The following is a 20,488-nucleotide window of genomic DNA, read 5'->3' as shown; positions in this document are numbered from 1 at the left end:
GTTTGTTTGGTGGCTCGCACTGCCACGCGGCTCGTTATTTCGTACTTGGGAAACGCGAACGGTGGCCGAACAGAGGAGGAAAAAAAAAAGAGGGGCCAGAGAGAGGGACGCGCTAGAGCAATAATGCTGGCCTGGAAAAGCTGAAAAAGAGGGCCAGAAGGGCAGCCATTACTTCCGACGTTTCGCGTCCAAACGATCGCCATTTGTCTCCTCGTGGCCGGTGTTATGCAAAGAGCCCTCTGCCATTCGGTGACTCGCTCCGTGCTGCTAGTGAAAGTTATAAACAAACGGCGACCCTCCGTTTCTTTCCGCTCGTTCCCTGACATACCGCGAAAACAAGGTCAGTTCTCATCCTCCACTAATTTATGAACGTTTCAGGAATTTTTGTGCGTTGCTGAAAACTTGTGTTCCCTGGTACTAATATAAAATCATACTTAACATTTTGATGGTCTCAAATTTCAGGTATTCTTTTAGTACACTGTGAATATTTATCTGAATATTAATATTGCTAAGCTGTTGGAAATTAAAGCCTCAAAATAAGATTGAAACATTGTGAGATTAAAAGTGCCGATAATTTAATTATTTAACAATTTATTTTTTATTTTTCAGAAGGATCATCAGCTCGTACCTTTCGCTAGCTACTGTCCAGCGAAATACGAACGTGATCATATGGAAAGGCGGGTCAAGAGGTGACCAGATGAAGGCGAAGACAATGTACGCCCCTGGCGCTGCTGGACAAAGACATCACAACGCCCTGGACGTGAGTATCCTCGGCGAGGCATCCTCGGGATACCTTTGTCGATAGTAATTTATCGTCTCCGACGTGATTCGTAATCCAATATGACTCGTAATGCAAAATGAACGTAGCGGTACCTTCCGTAAGCAAACGCGTGTATTTTCTTAGATTCTTGATAAGAAAATGAACATTTTTCTTTCATTATCTGCAAATTAATCACTGATATTTTAACTCTTTACTCTAGTTAGTAAACAGTATTACGTTTCGAAGATTTCCCGATTGTTTTCGCGAAAGCAGTTGTTCTCTCGTTGTTCTTCACCAAGTGGACGTATAAAATGTGCGGGAACCGCAGTAGCGAGTCGAGTTACGTGGTAGACGATGGTCGATCCGGCGGCCATTAGCTGCGGGTAAACAGAGCCATACTTTATTCGAGGGGCGTCACTCTTTCTCCAACGCGGTTCCGTTCCTTTTTTCGCCCTGAATCTCGTAATGTTCCCTGTCAGAAATACGTTCGAGGTCGGAACGGCAACGCGGTGTTCGTTTTCGCGTTTGAACGTGGAAAAAACCCGCCGCTGCTTTTTCCACCCTATCATTCGTGAAGAAAAATATCTCTTCTTCCGTCGATCGAGTTTCTTCTTACCTTCCGTTCTTTTCTTGCGATCCAGTAATTTAAGCTCCATAGGTGTTGTTATCGAGAAGAGAACACTGATTTCGAGGAGAAACGAGAGGATATCTTACGCGATATATTAAGCGTTGGATTGTTTGAAAATTTCTTTACACTTTCCACAAAACCGATTACCAAAACAGCTTCTTAAAATCCGTTCGATCTTGGGCGCAATCGGCGAGGAGCGATGTAAAAATAATGTGACACGACGACGAGCAGAAACACGGATGAACGTGATCGCAATAAGAAGGCACCCTTTATTCGGCCATTATCCGTGCGTTCACCTTACCGGCAATTAACCTGTGAGCGTTACTTTGTCCGTCTCGTAAAATCCGTCTCCTCGCGTGCCAGAAGTTTCCGCGAAAGGGAAGACGCGGTCTGCATGTCGTCGATCGACAAGGTCGTTCCTTCGATCGACGCTTCTCGTCTGCCTTCCGAGCTGTTCGCGATGTCTCGCCGTCTGCGAAACTTCCGCTCCCGACGTACCTCCTCGTTTCCGTGCTGACTGCATCATCCGATGACGCTCGTTACTCGTGGAACAGCACACTTCTTTTTTTGATTAGAAAACGAAGGGCGAAGATGGTCCCGGGTAACCAGCATCGAAAGGGTTAATGTAATAAAAATAATTTAAAGGTAAAATAAAAATCGTACGAGGATTAACCGGTGATAAATTCTGTGCCGCGAGGCACGAACAACCCTGGAGCCGATTCGCGACGAGGAAATATAAAAAGCTGATTCCGCGGTCGAGCGGACGAGTTCTCCGGGTATCGAGGGAACCCGAAGGAGTATCCCGAGTCGATAAAAAAGAAAGACGCGTCGAAGCGGCGACTCGATGCGACGAAGACGAGAAGAAAGAAGAAGAAGAAGAAGAAGAAGAAGAAGAAGAAGAAGACCAGACCTCGGGGATAAGGAAGACACGGGGTGACGGGCTGAAGGGGGAGGTTCGTTAAATATACGAGTGTATTGAAATTCCGCCTGGAGACGGAGCGCGATGGGACCCGGTCGTTGTGGAAGGACAAGATCGCATGACGGCTCGAGGGCTTGGGAGCCTCCCGCTGTTTTGAATACGATCCTCCGTTCGTGAGTCCTGCCTCGTGTTCGTTGCAACGTGTGCAAGCGTACCTCTCGTACACACAACCGGCTCCGTTCTGCCCGCAGACGACAACGACCCGACGCGACTCTCCGCCACGCATACCGTCGTCCACTCTAATTTGAATGTAACAACGTTCCGTTCGCCCGCAATCCGATACCATCTACCAGTTTCCTCTTCTCTACCGCCTATGACCATCTTCCTTGGGAGTCCCGATCTCTTCGCCTTTCTCACCCTCTCTACCCTCTCTACGTCTTACCCTTTTGAGATCACGGGTACCCTTCTTAGCGTAGCCGTCGGCATACTGGACAAAGGGTGTTGTTATCGGATAGATGATTATCCTGGTTAGAGTATTGATATTCGAATTGGGTGATTGTTTATTGGAGGAAGTGTGCAGGTATATATGAAATATTAATATCAAAATATTTTTCGTACAATTACAAAATTACCAATGTCTACTTTAAATAGAAGGATATATCTGAATCGAACCGAACGGAGGCTACACGGAGTAATATCCGATTAGTCGTATAAATACGACAGGTAGAGAATGAAACGCGCGTCGATCGTGTCAAGGAGAATCGTTGGGTAGCGAGTAACATTGCACGAATTCAACGTAATTTTGCTTGCAGCGATTCATGTCACCCGTTCAATCGATTCGACAGTCTTCGTTTCTCTCTTCGCATCCCCGGATCGTGCGAAAAAAGACGAGCGAACGATGAAAAGGGTGAAATGTCTCCCGCCAGCTCGATCGTTCATGACAATATTCGGTTACACATGGTCCCGTGTCGTTCGACAACGAACGTTGTTGTTTCCCGTTGCGATGGAAAATTACCTGCAGGCAGTTGTACGTCAACTGTCTCGTTCTTTTTCATTCGTGCCAAATCGAATGATCGGCCAGGTTCGATTGAACCGTGCGCGTGTTCTCAAAACGCTACTTTATACGAAAATTCTGTTCGCCTCTTATCGATGCTGGGTGAAAGGTTGAACGTCAAAATTTTGGGAAATTTCGTATCAATACTGCTATATTAGTCGTTCCCGGTTTCCTATTTCTACTCACGGCTGAAAAGGGATCAGAATTTCTAAATTTACCAACGCCAAGAATTTCTAAACTTCCTAGCACTAATAGAAGCGAAATTTAAGTTCTAAATTCCTAAGTACTCTAAATTTATCAGCACCAAGAGTTTCCAAATTTCCTGGTACTAATAGCGATTAAATTTAGATTTTAAATTACTAAAGTATCCTAAATCTACCGGCACTCAGGATTTCTCAATTTTCTAATATTAAACGCCGCATAACTGTGTTTCTATCAAATTAAATGACACGTATGTATCGTCGCTCTTTGAAGGTACGGTCAGCTGTCAGTTTGCGAACCACTGATCCGAACTCCGGCCCCCTTCGGCCAATAAATACAAAAATCCGAAAGGGCAACGAAACACGGATTGTTTACACGATCGAGCAGCCGGCGGTGTTTGGTTATATTACATGCAGAGTGCGCGATGACGGGGACGTGTCTCTGGATGATTGACGGACGACGGTGCACCATGTCGCATCGCAATGCAGGACGTCGGTCGGCTTCCCGGTAGCCGCATGACGCGAATCCGCAAGTCCTGCTGCGTTTGTGCGTGCCCAGAACGGGAGAAAGATCGTCCGGGGAGCAAATAGAAGAGGAGAAGAAGAAGGATCTCCGTGGCGATTGCGAATGCGTGGACGGGTACGGCAAACGTCGTCGCAAGGACGATCCCTTATCTTCGGTTGCCTTCTCTTCCACGAATCCCCCCGCTGCTTCGCGCCAAATTACTATAAATAGGCATTAATCGATGCTGTGAGAAAAACGACTGAACGTGATTCGAATATCTTTAGAATGTTGATTATAGGGAAAGAGGAACCGTGACCGTCGAGTCTACGACGATTCACTCAATTACAATTTTAATTATCACAAAATATTTCAAACCAAACCAACCGAACCGTCTCGTCAGTCGACGTAGAATTTTAATTTCCGCCCACCAAAGTCAAAAAAAAAATGAGAGTACGATCTCATCGACGTTCACGAGCGACGCAACAATTGCCCCGATAAATCTATACCGACGATAGGAATCTTCCGGCCGGCTGGACCCCGTTAACAGGCTGAATGCAAACCGTGACATTTTCCTTTCCGCCGATGGAGAACGTCGACGTCTACCGTTAATTAGTTCCTGACAAGAGAGACAGAGAAACCCGTCGTCCTGTTACCCTTCACCTCTCCCTTCGTGTCTGGAATCGTTTTTTGTCGTTATAAAGTAACCGAACGTACGTACGTCAAGCGACGCGACTAGACAGGGTAGGAAAAGGCCGCCCCGGTCGATTGGTAAATTGGAAAAAAATACGTAATCCGGCCGACGGTCCGCGGACAGCCGAGGACAGGCTTCAGAAAATGAGTTTGCAAGCGTGTAACATCAAAGAAAAGTCCAGGTTCGGTTCGTATGTGCAATACGTTCGTTGGCGGAACGGAAACGTGTGCGACGGAACGACGGTGTCGATGGTTACCGTGTTCCGGCATCGGTGTCCGTTCTTTGTCTCGAGAAAATAATAATCATCACGTCCGTTCGACGATTCTTTGAGGCAGCCACGTGTTCGATCGGTAGGCAGATGCAAATTAAAATTTGGTATCGGTCCACCGATGCCTCATCCCCGTCGATTGCATTACGACACTTGTGATTGGTTGTCACCCTGTCCCCTGTACAACCCTTTGTGTTGCTCTCCAGTTGAAATTCGTTTTAATCTTGAATACGTAGTTGTTTCATATTTTTTGTATATCCGAGATGTTCGTAGGTGATCTGTTATAAACTTAATGAGAATGAATCCAATTTTCACGGGATATCGTGAAAAAATAATGACGTTTCTTCTGCTGGTCTTCTATTTATTCCTTTATTCCATCATTTGCGTCAATTTCTATAAAATAATTAAGGTCGCGCATTTCAGTCGATCAGATTACCCAATTCGATTGTCAAGTATCCATCGAAATAATATAATCTCGATGATCAGAATCGTGACTGAGACGTATAATTACCTGAGAGACATCCATGACATCTTTTGAAAGTTATTAAAAATCAAAGATAGCTGTATAGGAAATTGTCTTCCTGTTTCTAACGATTATCCCTGTCAGAATCTTCCATCTCATTTAAATTCTTAGACAAGTGTAAATGATTATCCACGAATATCTGTCCATAGGAAATTCTTATTTAGTGTCATACAGAATTTTAATACGTCAGATTTTATATCTTCAACAGCATCGAATGGATGTTCAATAATCACATTTGGATTCTGATTCGTGTAATTAGTTCAGAGGATCATCATATTGAACGTTCTCTTGATGTTTGAATGTTAGAAAGACGATAGTTAGGCTACGATTCAAAGAGGAACACGTGTTATTCAACGAACAGGTCGAAATAACTCGATACACCTGAAGAAATCCTATATGGGCGACGAGATTTCAGATTAGATGAATCACCTTCGACCGAGAGGATGCCGTCTCACGGGGATAAGGTTCCTCGGGCTACAACTTCTAAATCTTCGAAGCATTCGAAGAGGAATGCCTCCATTACGGAATCGACGTCCTCCGAGGAATTTTCGTTACGAAATCGACGTCTAAGAATCCTCTATCAACGCGTTTAATCGATCGAATAACTCTCCTCTATGAGAAATTCTATTCGATGCCCTTTCGATTCAGAATTCTCGTGATAATCAAAAGTTTTATAACATCGACGTTCAGTTTCAACGAATTCCTTACAGTGGCTCTGTTTCAGGAGAAAGAAAATTCGGTCGAAAGGAATACGGAAGGACCTTTGGCCAACGTTTATTTATCGATCGAACGTAAATTTGTTTAGGGGTGGACATCTAAAGGACGAATAACGGAGGACCGTTCACCGTCACGGAACATTTGCCACGAAAAGTGCTTTCATCGTGGCCGCGTACTCGATCTCCTTTCACTTCCGGTGATGTTGAGTTTTAGCAACGTCACCGCGGGAGAGAATGTCTTTCAGGAAATTGGCTGAAACCTGGAATTTGACTGGGTCCGGACATAGTGATAAGGGTTGTTCACCGACCACTCTACCTCCCTTAAAATTTCATCAAATTTTGATACGATGACTGGTAAATATACTTGTCCGTTTTATTTATTCGAAAAAAAAAAAAAAAAACAGAAAAGAAATACAGATGGCGGTAAGATTCGGTCAGTTGAAGAGGCAGTCGTAGGCTGCGAAACGACCAGTCTCGTCGGCAGTTTTATCAATCAGAAAGCCGTAAGGTCGCCGCCATGGGTTACGATATAATAAAAAGGACCATCCCGGAGGTCCACGAGCGAGGAACGTATTTATACGTGATTCTCGGTCGCGTACGGGACACGCGCGTTCCTTCGCGGTAAGGTAAGGAGGACGAGTCGTAAAACTCGGCCATCCGAGGAACATAAGTTCCCCGTTGTAACGCGACACGTGAACGAGAATCTCTCGAGTCCTCGATGACGACGCCCGGTTCCGACCACCTTAGACCCCTCGGAGACATTTTTAGGCTGGAAGCACCGTGGTCACCCTTCCACGATAGAGACGCCTTACCGTCGCGGGTCCCTTTTACGATCGCATCATCCGGATTTCTACTTACTTAGGAAACGCTACCGTACGATCTCACCTTCCCTCCCCGTCTAGAGATCCCTTAAACGTCGTGTTTTCGAGCGTTAACGTTTATGCTTTTCATGTAAAAAATGATAATTGAACATATCAGAGGGATTTTGTACGATTTCAAAAGCAGCAGGCAATATTTCGCACACGTGCATCCGTTGCGGATATAATAACTGCAGCGTTATCACGTTTTTATCGTGCTTCGACGCGCTCATCTTCAGCCAATAAAAACTCGGCCGAATCCCGTTCTATTAATCAACACGGTCACGCCCAGTTCCGGTCCACTCGTTTCCCATAAAAACTTATCGCACAGCGCGTAACGTTTGTTAAGTGATATCCGAGCACAACGAGCACCCTGTAATATTTCCGCCCGTGCCGAACGCATTCCGCGCGCACCGAATCGATCGATCGTTCCACGCGCAGATAGACATAAAGTTTCGACTAGTTGAAGAACATCATGCAGTTCGATCGTACGAATTTTTCGATTCATAAAGGAGTTACGACTAATTCCTAATTAATTTGAAGACTCAAATATTAATCCCTCTTCGAAATACCATTATCTCATACAAGCAACAATCTTTTTCATTTCATCACTGCGGAATGTTTTTTAGCGCTCATAGTTCTAGACAGACGAGACAAAGCTGAAAATCACTCCGCATTCCCAAAAACCATACGTTCAACAACGCAGACGTATCCATTTGACCGAACACCGCGTTTACAATCCCGAAAGCAAACAAACAAAAAAAGAGCCAGCTAACGGAGAAACAACTGTAAAAAAAAAGAAGAAAAAAAACGTGGCGCCCATCGAAAATAAAGCAAACGCACGCGAACGAAAACACCGCGAACGTCCCAGAATTTCTATCAAACCGTGAAATCAAAAATACTCCCGGCAAGTGTTCGCCGGAAACGAGTCGGCAATCATTTAACCCTGCCCGCGGTGCCCAGGGGAGCGGGTATCTGCAAATAAGGTATCGATGGCAACCATTCGGGCACGGCCTGTTATTGAAGGTAGGGGGTGCAGGGAAAGGGGTGGTGTGTGTATGTCGGCAATGGGTGGTAGAGGGGTACTGAAAATTTTGCGTTCGTCCGGGAATCCCTTCCGGCCTTTTTACGCACTCGACGCGGGGATAGGAGGATCGGAGCGCGTAACGGCACCCACAGGTACACACACGCGTCGTCGATTATACGGCGACGCCCCGAAATCGCGGGTCGGTCATTAATTTCGGCGCATAAAAATCAATGAACAGCCCATAAACAACGCCGGCCGGTGTACGCTCTCTCCCATTTTCCAATTTGCAATTGCGAATCGCGTTTTTAATTATAACGAACACAATGGCAGCCGGCCACCGAGCCACCCCCCTCCTCCTCTCAATTCCCTGTTTCCAGCGATTTTTGCCTCTCTTCCTCTCTTTCTCGCTTCGGGTAGCAGTCGTTCTCTTTTGCCCTCGGCGCGAACCACGCACGGTGGAGCATTTGCACCGAAAAGCTGACCAAAACTATTTTATTGGTTTTATCTAAATGAAACACACTTGCAACTGACGTAATATAATTATTTTATATCATTGTAAATAAAAATAAAAAATATGAAAAAAGATAAGCCCATGCAGAAGGGTCAGAAGGGTCGAAACAATGTGGCAATGTAATACTAACTTTCAAGTAGAAAAATAAGAATTGCATGGTAATAATTATCATATTATAAAGAAAATCTTTTTGTTTTTCAATAAAGTTAAAATTTCGTGTTTCGGCCAGCTTTTCGGTGTAAATACTCCACTGTGCGACGCGACCAGGAATGACATCCGGCTGGGCTCACCCATCCCTTCAACCTACCCCGCCAACCCCTCTTGCAACCCCTTCGTTGCCCAGCGAGATATTCCGTTTTCACGATAATTATTGTCGTTCGATTTCTCTCTGACCGTGTTCGTCTCTGTTCTCTTGGTTATTTTCTATTCACCCTCTCTCTTGGTGGACATGTACAGGGTGTCTCAGCTAAGGACGAACCCTTAAATACCTCAAAATTATTTCAAATTTTCTCCTACTTATAATTCACTATGAAATATTTACTGATACATTAATATTCTTCTTCTCTCAAAGAATACTTATAAAAATTTCGATGATCGACGAGGGTTGAGGGTAAGACGAAAACGTAATAAATATAATATAATTATAATTTTTTATAATTAGGCATTCCAATAGAATTCTTATTTAATTTGATGCAATTATCATACATCCCAAATTCCTTGTAATACTTAACTCGTTCACCCTGTATACTTCTCACCCTCCTCCATTCGCCGATTTTCCAGCCACCCATCCGGCGAGAGGAACCGTGTACCAAAAATCGCGGCACCGTGCGATAACCGTTCGTCCGTCGCAACGGCAAACATTTTACGCGTTGATGTTCTCCGTTCTTTCTTCCTTTTTTTACCATCCTTGTTTCGTTCTCCTTTTTGTTCCTCTTCCTCTTCCTCTTTTTTTTCTGCCGCTCCATTCTCATTCGACCATACAGCTTTTTGATCCTGCCATACCCTCACCCTGGTTACCCTATGTTTTCCATTTCGGAACGTTTTTACGAGCCATAAGTGTTTCGAACGCGGACGCCGAATGAATTTTACAGTTCGGTAATTTTTCTGATAATGCTCGACGATTAATTCCGCGTTCTCTCTGCCCCTGCTTTTCCGACATTCGGGATATCGTACTATCTAACGTTTCGACGATGAGGTCGCATTGTTATCTGCGCCCTTTAATTTCCCCGTTCAATTGAACTCACGAATGTAATTTTAATACAAATATTTATATTATTTCAAAGAATATTTGATAATCTGACTGATGGATTCCTATAAAGATTCAAGTGCCACCCTCGTATGGGTGACACGGCAGTCAACGTGATAAATGTTAGTGAAAAAAGATCCGTTTTTTATTGAAACAATGATCGTTCGAAGTGGCGTTCTTGAAAAACTCGCGGAAAATCGTGAAACCATTAATGACACGCACTGACGTCTATTCGAACGTATTATCGGCTGGCAATTGTTCGGTAATACGTTGCGCATTTTATATTCTACATACGTCATACGCATCGACGAGCACGGAAATTTCAACCAGGCCAGCCTGCCGTAGGGGGTTGCGAGGGAGGTTTCGGTGGACGGAAAAGCGAATCAGCTTTCAAATAAAAACGTCGAATTCACACGCGCGGCCGCGTCGAATGCATCCTCTATAATTTAAAACGGCTACGCGAGCGTTGAAGCGTCAAATAAAAACAATCGCGTCACGGGGACATGATGTAACGAACGGGATCGGATTTTCGGCTAATTTTTAATCGCGTTGCTAGCTGCATTTCGCACGCGATCGTCTATCGATATAACCAGCTCGCGCTGCTCGATCGTCGAATTTATATCGTTGCAACGCGCGTGCATCGAGCTTTGTTTAAATATTTATGAAATTCTTTGTCGTACGTGCTGTTCATCCTCTTGTATTATCGTGTAAATTTTTTAATGGATATTTTCCATTGTTCCCGACCCACGGGATCGGCCATCGAACCTGTAAATTTTCAGAGAAGAAGTAATGATACAGACTATATTTTTTGTTTTCAATTTTATTCATTGCTGATTTATAAATTAATGAAATATTTTATTTAAACTGCACACTTTGAATTAGTATTTTTAAGGGAAATGTTTTAATTTATTTCTTTTTTCACAAGAAACGACAGACACCGGAGTAATTTTCACCGTGAAACACTACGATGTTTGGCCCCGGGAAACGTGTTTTTCGGTGCGTTTGAAGTTATAAAGATTCGTATCGGCGGCGATAGTGATTATCCCGGATGGCGACATAATCGTTACGTCGTTAACTCTTAACGGCTCGCGTAAGCCCGTAGCATCGCGCGAGCGGGCACAAAAGCGAGCCGGTGTTTTGTTTTATTGCATCGCGCGGGAGTAGTCTCGTGCCAACACCCTAAAGAGTGTTCTCCTCTCTTTCATCGTCAATTACGCGCGACGTTTACGCGCCCTCTAATCAATTCCGCGTCCCCTTTTCGAATGGACGAAAAATAAAAAAATAAATCGAGAAGCTCTCGCTGTTCTCTCCAGATGTTTTCCATGAAAACTCGTCGATCGTTGAATCATTTATCTGCCTTCTCCGATAAGCAAGATAACGATTGCAATTTTACATTTCTAAATGTACAAAAAATTCAGTAGCAAATTCTCGTATTATCCAAAAGAATCGGTACAAGGATATCCGGAAAGCCGCGGTCGAATTTTTCATTAGCCAGTCCGAGGCTTATCAGGCAGCGACACGTTCGAGGCGAGCCTTACAAGATTACCAGGTCCAGCATGGAATCCAAACGTGAGCCGAGCTGTCGACTTCTCATTTGTTTTCTATCTCCAGCGGCGACGTAGCCGTTTCCACGTAGCCAGCTAGCATAGTGACTTTTCTCCGACGGTATAGGTCGACCAGCATAGAGGTATAAGGGTAATCCCATGGGGTGCTCCGGAGGGAGTTTCATATAGAGGGCCGCCGCGGTGCGGCCTCATATATAAGGATTTATCACGGCTAAGTCTCCCGTATATTGCTACGTACCGATCCCAGGCCCCTTCGTCCACCCAGCTATCCTCCGCTCTCTTTCTCATCCAGGATCCATTCGAGCTTCTCCTTTCAGACAATCTAGCTGTTTGCTCTCCTGGCCTGCTCTTCAACCACGTTACACGTACATACTCGTCTTCTTTCATTATCTGGAACAAGATTCTTTATTTTTCAGAAATAACCTTAATTATTAAGGATAACTATACTTTTAGGTTTCTGTGGCTTGTTCCACTTTTTTTGCTTCATTTGTCAGAAATAACCTTAATTATTAAGGATAACTATACCCTTAAGTTTCGGTCACTGGCTCCATTTTTTTTGCTTCATTTGTCAGAAATAACCTTTTATTAAGGATAACTGTACACTTAGGTGTCTGTCATCTGCTTCACTTGTTTTCTTTCGTTAAAACTTCTTACATGTTGTTATTTGATTTTCCAACGAGAAAATAAAGCATCCAATTGAGAAAATAAAGTTGTTTGAAAACCGCGAAGAGGGTGCATTAAGGGATTGCCACAAGCGTGGGCCGATAAAACCCCTTACGGGTAACCATGACCTTTTCGCGGTATATCCCATGGATACCGCGTCTGTTCCTTTTTCCCTCTCAAGCTAGCAAACTATTTCCTCGCGCCGTTTATTCCGAATCAGATCCCGGATCCGTTCGTATGACGTCGCTTCCGTTCCCCCGGGGATTAGGACGTTTCGCCTCCTTTTCGCCTTATTCGCGCGTTCCCGCAAGAGGGTGGGTTCCGTCTCGGATCTTCCTCGGGGCGGAAAAATAGGGTAGGTTATCGTGAATTTTCCGCTGTTTTCCGCGCGTTTCGGAAGGATGTCGATTTTCTGAAAACCATTGTGAATATCATCCATGGAGAGAAAGCGATCGATGATGAATTTTTTCGATGACTATTTAATTCATCTCTCCCTCGTTTCATTTCCCAGCTTTCTTCCAAGGATTCAATATCATCCGAAGTAATTAAAACGAAATAATCCGCTGGAAATTCCGTCATCCGGTTTTAATCGCGTAGGCGTTCGCGTTCCAGCTTCGTTCCGACAGTTTCGGAATGTCTCGGCGAGAGGTTCGCGGGCGACGCGACGGAATCGCAAATTCCTCGTAGGTGCGGGAACCACGGCATTTTGGCGGGCATTGTCGCTCGTCGTTGCCGTCGTCTTCGTCGTCTTCCTCGTCGTCGCATTAACTCGCGCGGCCACGGCATCGTTAGCGGCATACCTTATCGTTTGGAACTGCACGGCCCAGGCGGTTCGGAATGCGCAAACACTAGTCCGTGTTACTTCCAGGGTGATTCCAGCGGACCCCTTCGTATATGTTAGAGGAGCAGGAATGGTTGTCGTTTAAGGCGAGTTTACAGGAGGAGATTGACTATGGGGGAACGCGTGAATCATCCGTCGTTTGGACAGTTTCATTCGGAAAGTGATTCTGGTTATATGCATAAGTTAATGAGCGATTTAAAGATATGAGTGAGAATTTTCTGTGGATGTGATTTTAGGGCTGAAAAAGTTGAAATTGAAATACTTAAGGATTGTTATTTCAGGGTTGCAAAGGTTGAAATTGAAAAATTTAAGGGTTTAACATTTAAGATGAGTAATTTTTAAATTATAATTTTTAATTACAACTTTAAAATGTCGAAATTTCGAAGCAACGTGGACTAAATTAATCGACAACAGGACGAGGAGAAACACGAAATGTCAGCAGATAGTCCGACAAGCGGTGCGGCGAATTTTATAATGCCTCTTGAGAGCATACCATCAGCGGGAAAGGAGAAAAAAAGAGGATGAAAATGAAGGAAAATATTAACGCGTTGAACGTGCTGAAGAGAATGAAGTTACGACCTTGGGTAAGGTCGAATTGCCCTGCAACGGACGAAACATTTCCGTCCGAGCGTGTAAAGCGGCCTTTAGGCAGAAGCTGGGTTCTATCGCAGTTCGCGAATTCCGTCCTGTCATTTGTAACTGTCGGGCTGCTCATTACAATTCCCCATTCCTCGTCTCTCCTCTCTCTGAACTAACCCCTCCCGCTCAACTCCAACCCCTCTACGTCTCGTTCCTGCTACGAGGGCAACGAAGGGTTCTGGAGTTTCTGCTTTCTCTCTTCGTCTCTTCCTCTCCGCTCTTCCGCTTCGCGTTTATGCGCAAACGCAACCTATTTTACCCCCGTTACTTCTTCGTTACAAGGAAGAACAAGAACGAGATAATGTCTATCATCAGGGAATAAGGAATTTTAGTTTGAAATTGTAGAAAAAGAAATAAAACAAGTGAAAAAGAAGGACTTCTAAACCGTCGATAGGGGTAAATTACGAATTCTCACAAGGATAATTAATTTCGCATAGTAATTACAAGATTTTTAAATAATTTCTGTTTTAGTAATCAACTTGGTTTGTCGATGAGCCTATTTGTAAAGGGGCGAGGGTGCAGAGTAAGAGGACGTTACCAGGTTCGATACGGCAGTGAACGTGACGAATAATGTTTGAAGGTAAGTTCGTCGCAATGGAGAATTTATTGCGGTCAAATATTGGCGTGAAATTCCGAAGGTTGCGGCCCATCGTTGACACCCCCGTAAATTATAAATATGCACGGGTAACCGATAAATCCCATACGCCATGCATCGAAACCAGTTCGACGACTGTTATAACACGTATCGATCCTCCTACCCTTCTAGTCGTTTACTCGATGAATCGGCCAGATCCTTTGAATTAAAGCACGGAACAGATACTCCTTTTAATCTGAAAAAATCCTTGAAATATCGTCGTGGATAAGTTGAAACGTCTCCATTCGTGAGTACAATACAAGCAGCTTTCACGATTCGTCCGACAAAAGTGTCTCACGCAAAATCGAGGCGACTGGTTTGCTTCCCCCTATCCACCCCTGCTCGCCCATTTTCTTTATTACATTCCTTATTTCCTATCCACCAGTCTCTGTAACTGTAATACAAATTCCTATTGTGATTTATGTTGATATCAATGGCAACCCCTCGGTGTCGTCCCGTCCGCTCGCTTCCTCCCTTCCACTCGCGCGAAACGACACCCTCCGCTCACCCTTCGTCCAGATATTATGCTTTATTGAATCAGACTTGTCACTGTTATTGTTGGCTCCGGCTTCTTCGACTCGTTCGTTTCACGGCTGCCACTGCGGATCCGGGGGTGAAACCAACCGACGACAGGGTCTCTCTATGAATTTTATTAATAAAACAACATTGCCGCCCAGCTTCGACAATGAAGCGACTGACAGCCTCTAGCCGCTCTTAACGCTTGTATCTCTGTTCAGAGCGGACGAGCGTGGAAAATTCGCGCGTTTCAAATCCCTCAACCCCTTGCGGAGAAAGGAAGAGGCATCCCGGCGTCGGATTCCGGTTTTCTAAAGCGGGACGCGCAAAGTCAACCCGCTACTTATCGTCGCGGAGGGTGGAGTAGCTTTGTGTCTCGGTTTCAAGAAGCGAACGCTTTGTCCACGAGACGGGGCACGGTTAACTCGACGCCGATAGCGCGAGAGCAACCGCGCCACTTGACTGTCTACCGTTCCGGGGGTGAATTGTTCCGCAGAAGGGTGGCGAATAATGTTTTTTGTTCGACGCTCGAACGGCTATGAGCTGGAAAATTGAGTGCTTGTTTGCGAATGTTTTGATGTCTTTTGACGTTTGCTGATCGAATTTCGTTTACATGTTTTCTCATATTATAACCTGAATTTTAATTGATATTTATAAATTAATATCTTCAAAGCCTGGTATTTTTATCTTTTGATTATTTGACCGAATGAAGCTCGTACTCTTTGAAAGTAAATCAACGATCATGCACGTGCCATTTGAAGCACGAAATTCAGTGGCTCCAGAAATAGAAGTCCGTGAACCATTTACCTGCCCAGTCATCAACCATCCGCACGTTTCGCTTCTCTGAATGGATCTAAGAACCAATACTCCCATTAACGGTCGATTGAAGAGCCGTTCGTAGGCGAAAAACGTGAGAGTATAGAGGAGGAGCAGAGAGAGGCGGAAAGGGAACACACGCGTGCGTTTACACAACGTAGCTACAACAGTGACTTGCGTCAGTGGGCCGCTATAAACGTGATTAATGGTCGCAAGTCGTTTACCATTCTGATACTCTTGCTGCAGCCGGAACAACAAAGTGCTCCTTCACCCACTGTCGCTCTTTTCCCCTTTGTCGTCATCGTTCTCCTCGTCTATGAGTATCTCTTCTCGTCGAACACACGGTATTCTTTGTCAAATAGATACAAGAGGTGAAGTGTTCTTATCGCTAGGGTATAATGAGTCATTTGGAAATAAGAAAATTGTAATTTTGATAATGATTGAATTATCTATATTTCTTTAATAATACATTGACAGTGACAAAATAAATAACTTATTGCTAGGGTTTAATGAATAATTTGGAAACAAAAAATTCTAATTTTGATGACGGTTGAATCATCTATATTTCTTTGATAATATATTGACAGTGACAGAACAAGTGACTTTCAACCCCATGCAGCCCGGTGGCAAGACGAACATCCATTTGGTAACGGATGACAAGTGGCACGGTATGCCCATGAAGCAGTATTCTCTCACGAAGGACAGCGCAAACATTCTCGATTTACACGTTAGCCATTCCATTTGGCTCGAATCGGTTGGAAGCCATTAATATTGGCCAGCGTGAAAGCAACTCGGGCTTCTGGCTCGCCAGTAAAGACAGCCAACCCTTTGCTCTCGATTCCGTGAAACCGTCTAAGGGGGTAAACGTTTCTCCGACCTCTTTCAATCCGTTCGTTTGCTTCTATCATCCATCCTGAACACCCTCGAAATCAATAAATACATATTTGTTCGACACACATCAATGACACTAATACCATTAATCCAGGGCTGACGCAGCAAGCGTATAGAGGCGGATCGTGTTCGTCGACGAAAGAAGCCGCAAAGGGTGTATTCGTGGAAGATAGAGGAGGCAGGAACAAGATAAAGTTACTAATCCTTAACATCACTACATCCTTATATCACTACATTCCCTATATTCCTGCATCTCGTATATTCCGGCATTCCTTTTACCTCGGCATCCCTTACCTTCTTGCATCCCTTACATCTCTGTACCCTTTATATCTCTGTATCCCTTACACTCCTGAATTCTCCCTGCATCTCTTGTATCCTTTCAACCTTTATAATAAATATATTATAAATAATATACTTATGGCCACTGGTTCGAGTAAAGGTAAGTAAAGGTAAGTAAAGTCTCGTGAATTTTAAATTTAAATTTTTGCAAACTTTAGTTCCTTTTTTTACCGGTAGAGGGCGCTGATTAGAAGTCGAAAATTTAGTTCGTAATTTTGCCGCCAGAGGGCCAAAAACTTAGCATGGTTTAGTTCCTTTTTTCAAATCCAGAGGGCGCTGATTCGACGTCGAAAATTTAGTTCGCATTTTTGCCGCCAGAGGGCCAAAAACTTAGCAAGGTTTAGTTCCTTTTTTCAAATCCAGAGGGCGCTGATTCGACGTCGAAAATTTAGTTCGCATTTTTGCCGCCAGGGGGCCAAAATTTCTGCAAAATTTGTTCTGCCAGGTGCGGTGAAACAGAGATTGCTAAAACAGGCACGACTGTCATACCAACTATGCTCTGTATGTGCAGACCTGAACTCACCTGGGGGTAGGTAGCTGGGACTCCCAAAATCATGACCCCTCAAGAACAAAGGCGTGTCCATTCTTTTTGTATCCGCAGTCACTGTCTGCTGATCTCCGTCGAGTCACGTTACAAATGACTGTGGCCGTCTTCCATCCTCGTTATCGAAGTGACATAATCATCTGTAACGCGTGCACCACCTACGCGCGTATCGCGAGCTAGGTGTGCGCGGTGCACAAACCGGAGGCGCCACGCGCCACAGGGTCAACGTCACACCAAATGACATACCGGCGTTTAATAATCCCCGTATCGTCGTCTCTGTCTATCAGAACCGATGACGGCAGCTGAGGGTTCATTAACTGGGAGATACTGGCCTGTCGTGGACCGAAAGATACGCGACTACTCGCTACCAGATGGATACGTAATACCCTCTGGTTATTGTTCATTGTTTCAGCTGAACGAATCGATGATGAGAATGAAAAAATTGAAGGATCGTGTCGATTTTTTGATGGGACTGACTGATTGGTTCTGGTGAGGGATTTGAAATTTGGGTCGAGCTGAAAATACATTTAGCATTAGGAGATGAAATAAATCATTTCATTGGGAAGGTAAAATATACTTCTTTTAGAAATTTATTATTTATAAAATAAATGAAGTTCTGAAAGCTGGATCAGCAGCTTTCTCTAAGACAATTTCAATCTTTTAATCTAGATAAACTACATTTCAGGATAATTCATTTTCAATTAAAGTACCACAATCTCCTTGTACATTAAACGATACCGAAGGAAAATATGGCTAGCAAGTAGCTACAGTGATATAGAGAAAAGAATAATAAAAATCTATAATTGAAATGGCAATAGCTTGAACAGGTTGACAGAAACTGGTTCCTCGATTAACTACAGTTTATAAAGGTATAAACATAAACTGCATGCACGGATGAATAGGAATTGCAGATGTCTTTGAATCGAAGGTCCATTTAATAACGCCGCGTAATTGCCAGTTTCAATTGCAATTAAAAAACAGCAAGGAATAAAGTAAGTAGCCGGCTCGCGACTGCATACGCAACAGCGTCGATTTCGTTTTGCCATCGGTAATCCCGAAGGGGAATAGGAGAACCCCTGTAGGCTTTGATCATAATTTATGGTTATATAAGAATGCGAAAGGGAGTCCCGCCACTGTTTACCGTCCTATACAGGATTACACGTGATACCCGTCCATTAATTTCGGCGACCATCACCTGTCCCTTTTCCTTCTCCTTCGTCTCTATCTCCTCGTTTCTGATCGTTCTCGATTTTCTACGAATCACCAAATCGCTCAACTAATTTTATTATTATTTTAATTCGCTCGATTTTAACATTAATTCAGTCTTAAAAATTAATTTTCTTCAATTTTATTGTCATTAATCTTTACGCATGACACATGTCCACCGAGTTATATGAAACTTCTTGCTGTCAAAACATAGTCCATATCCCACAATACTTACCCCAATTGCAACATCAATTAAACGAAAGAAACATAAATCATCGGTATATCCGTGACACATGTTCACCAAGTTATCCCCAACGATCCCAGAATCGAGAGAGCAGTCTTTTTGTCTGGTTTCAAATGCTAATTCGAAATCCAGCAATAAAAACACCGGCCCTGTTGATCCCGCAGCTCTAAAGTAGAGGAAAATATATTACTCGGTGTGCTCGAGAAACACCTGCTGCTCCCGATCGGGAAAGAGTTCGAGTAAATTACTCCGGGTACGGCAGTTTTCGCGAAGGACGGGGTTCACCCGGTAAACCCGTGGTGGAAAGGGTGTCCCACAATGTGCCACGGTTGCTTTTCTGTGTTCGTGTGCACAGGGCCACGCCATCTGCGCCAATCGCGGTTACTCCGTTACGTTAAAGCCCCTCAGCCAGTTTCCAGTTGGCAGTTCCAGCATGGTCGTTTCCAAAGGGTTTCCGAGTTGTAGATTCAGTCGGTCGGTCGGCCGCCAGCCCGCCATTACTCATTCCGGGGACGCGAATGCACGCCACCCTAGACCGAGCAAACAATTTGTTTCGGCTGAGAGTATCTCGTGGCACGGTCGCGCGACTCTCACGAAAGTGACGACGAAATCGCGGAATGAATCGCCCTGGAATTTGCCTTCGTCGCTTGTCGTCACGGAATTTCGGATCTACCCTATGGATAAGAGACGCGACGTATACGAATGCTTGGATTCTTCCCCCGTTATCTTCACCGCTCGTTTCTTTCACAATGATTTGTTTCATTACCTCCTAGTACCTTTATGATAATTGTGAATAAAATTACGGAAAATTTCAATGACACAGATTTATTTTCTTAGGTACTTGATGTTTGTATCAAATGGTAATAATAAAATTTGATTAGAAAAACATCCCTTAAGACCCTTCAATCGTATTACCTATTTTTAAAAGAGTATCTCTCCAACCTACGACAACCATAAATAATTCTTCTTGAAGTCAAAATCGGAAGTGTAACGTCAGAAACATCATACAGTGAAACTCTTACAGCCATTTTATCTCGTTTCCGACTGGTAGCCAAGGTGATTCCGTTATCGTCTGCCACACTGTCGGCGGCATAAATTGATACAGATGCGAGTTAGCCAGAGTTTTTCGCCGTCATCCCGCGGGAAAAGCGGACGGTAAGCGGCTTCCAACTCTCCGAAGAAGGGGGAACCTTTTGGAAACGAAATATCCTCGCGAAACGTCTGGGTATCGTTGACCCCGATACAGAGTATCTCTCGTCGCGATGACGGTCTTTATCTCGGCGCGAGAACGATTTCAGGTCGAAAGGTAAACCGATAATGGCGAACCACCAGCAGCAGGTTATGAGCGAGCTGAGTAAAGTGGCTTGAAGAAAAGTGGCTTTTACAAATTACCATTAACCGGGGCTAATAGTGATTTAACGGCGGCGGAAGCTGACGTGTTTATTGGGGAAAGGGAATTTTAATCGAGAGTAGCTCTTCGCGTTACTTTCAGTTTACTTAGTAATACTTGTTATTTTAGAATTTTAAATAGCCCCGAGATAGAAGAAACTTTCGATGAAAACTGTTCAACTTTCTTCTTTGCTTTGAGAACAATTTTTGTTACCTCTATTTACTGCTATCCCTTTTCTTTCTCTGGAATCTTAGCTAGTTCGAAAGTAGCTGTTTTCTTATGATTCTTCGAAGTT

General features: G+C 44.1%; 1 protein-coding gene across 8 annotated transcripts in view; it reads left to right on the top strand.

Annotated features, from left to right (window-relative positions):
• Rrp46 (exosome complex component Rrp46) overlaps positions 1-20,488 on the top strand; it is an 83,195-nt gene extending 62,707 nt beyond the window's left edge. For 3 of the 8 annotated variants that reach the window (XR_004581061.2, XR_004581062.2, XR_004581059.2), the window contains 2 exons: positions 610-760; positions 14,085-20,488. The gene's annotated coding sequence lies outside the window, so the exon portion shown is untranslated. Of the gene's footprint in view, positions 1-609; positions 14,010-14,084 lie in introns of all 8 variants that reach the window. The other 5 variants (XR_013063124.1, XR_004581060.2, XR_013063122.1 and 2 more) reach the window with 5 other exon arrangements.

The sequence above is a fragment of the Osmia lignaria genome, chromosome 12, assembly GCF_051020975.1.
Source record: "Osmia lignaria lignaria isolate PbOS001 chromosome 12, iyOsmLign1, whole genome shotgun sequence".
In the NCBI taxonomy this organism is placed as follows: Eukaryota; Metazoa; Arthropoda; class Insecta; order Hymenoptera; family Megachilidae; genus Osmia; species Osmia lignaria.
This window is presented reverse-complemented; position numbering and strand designations above follow the sequence as displayed.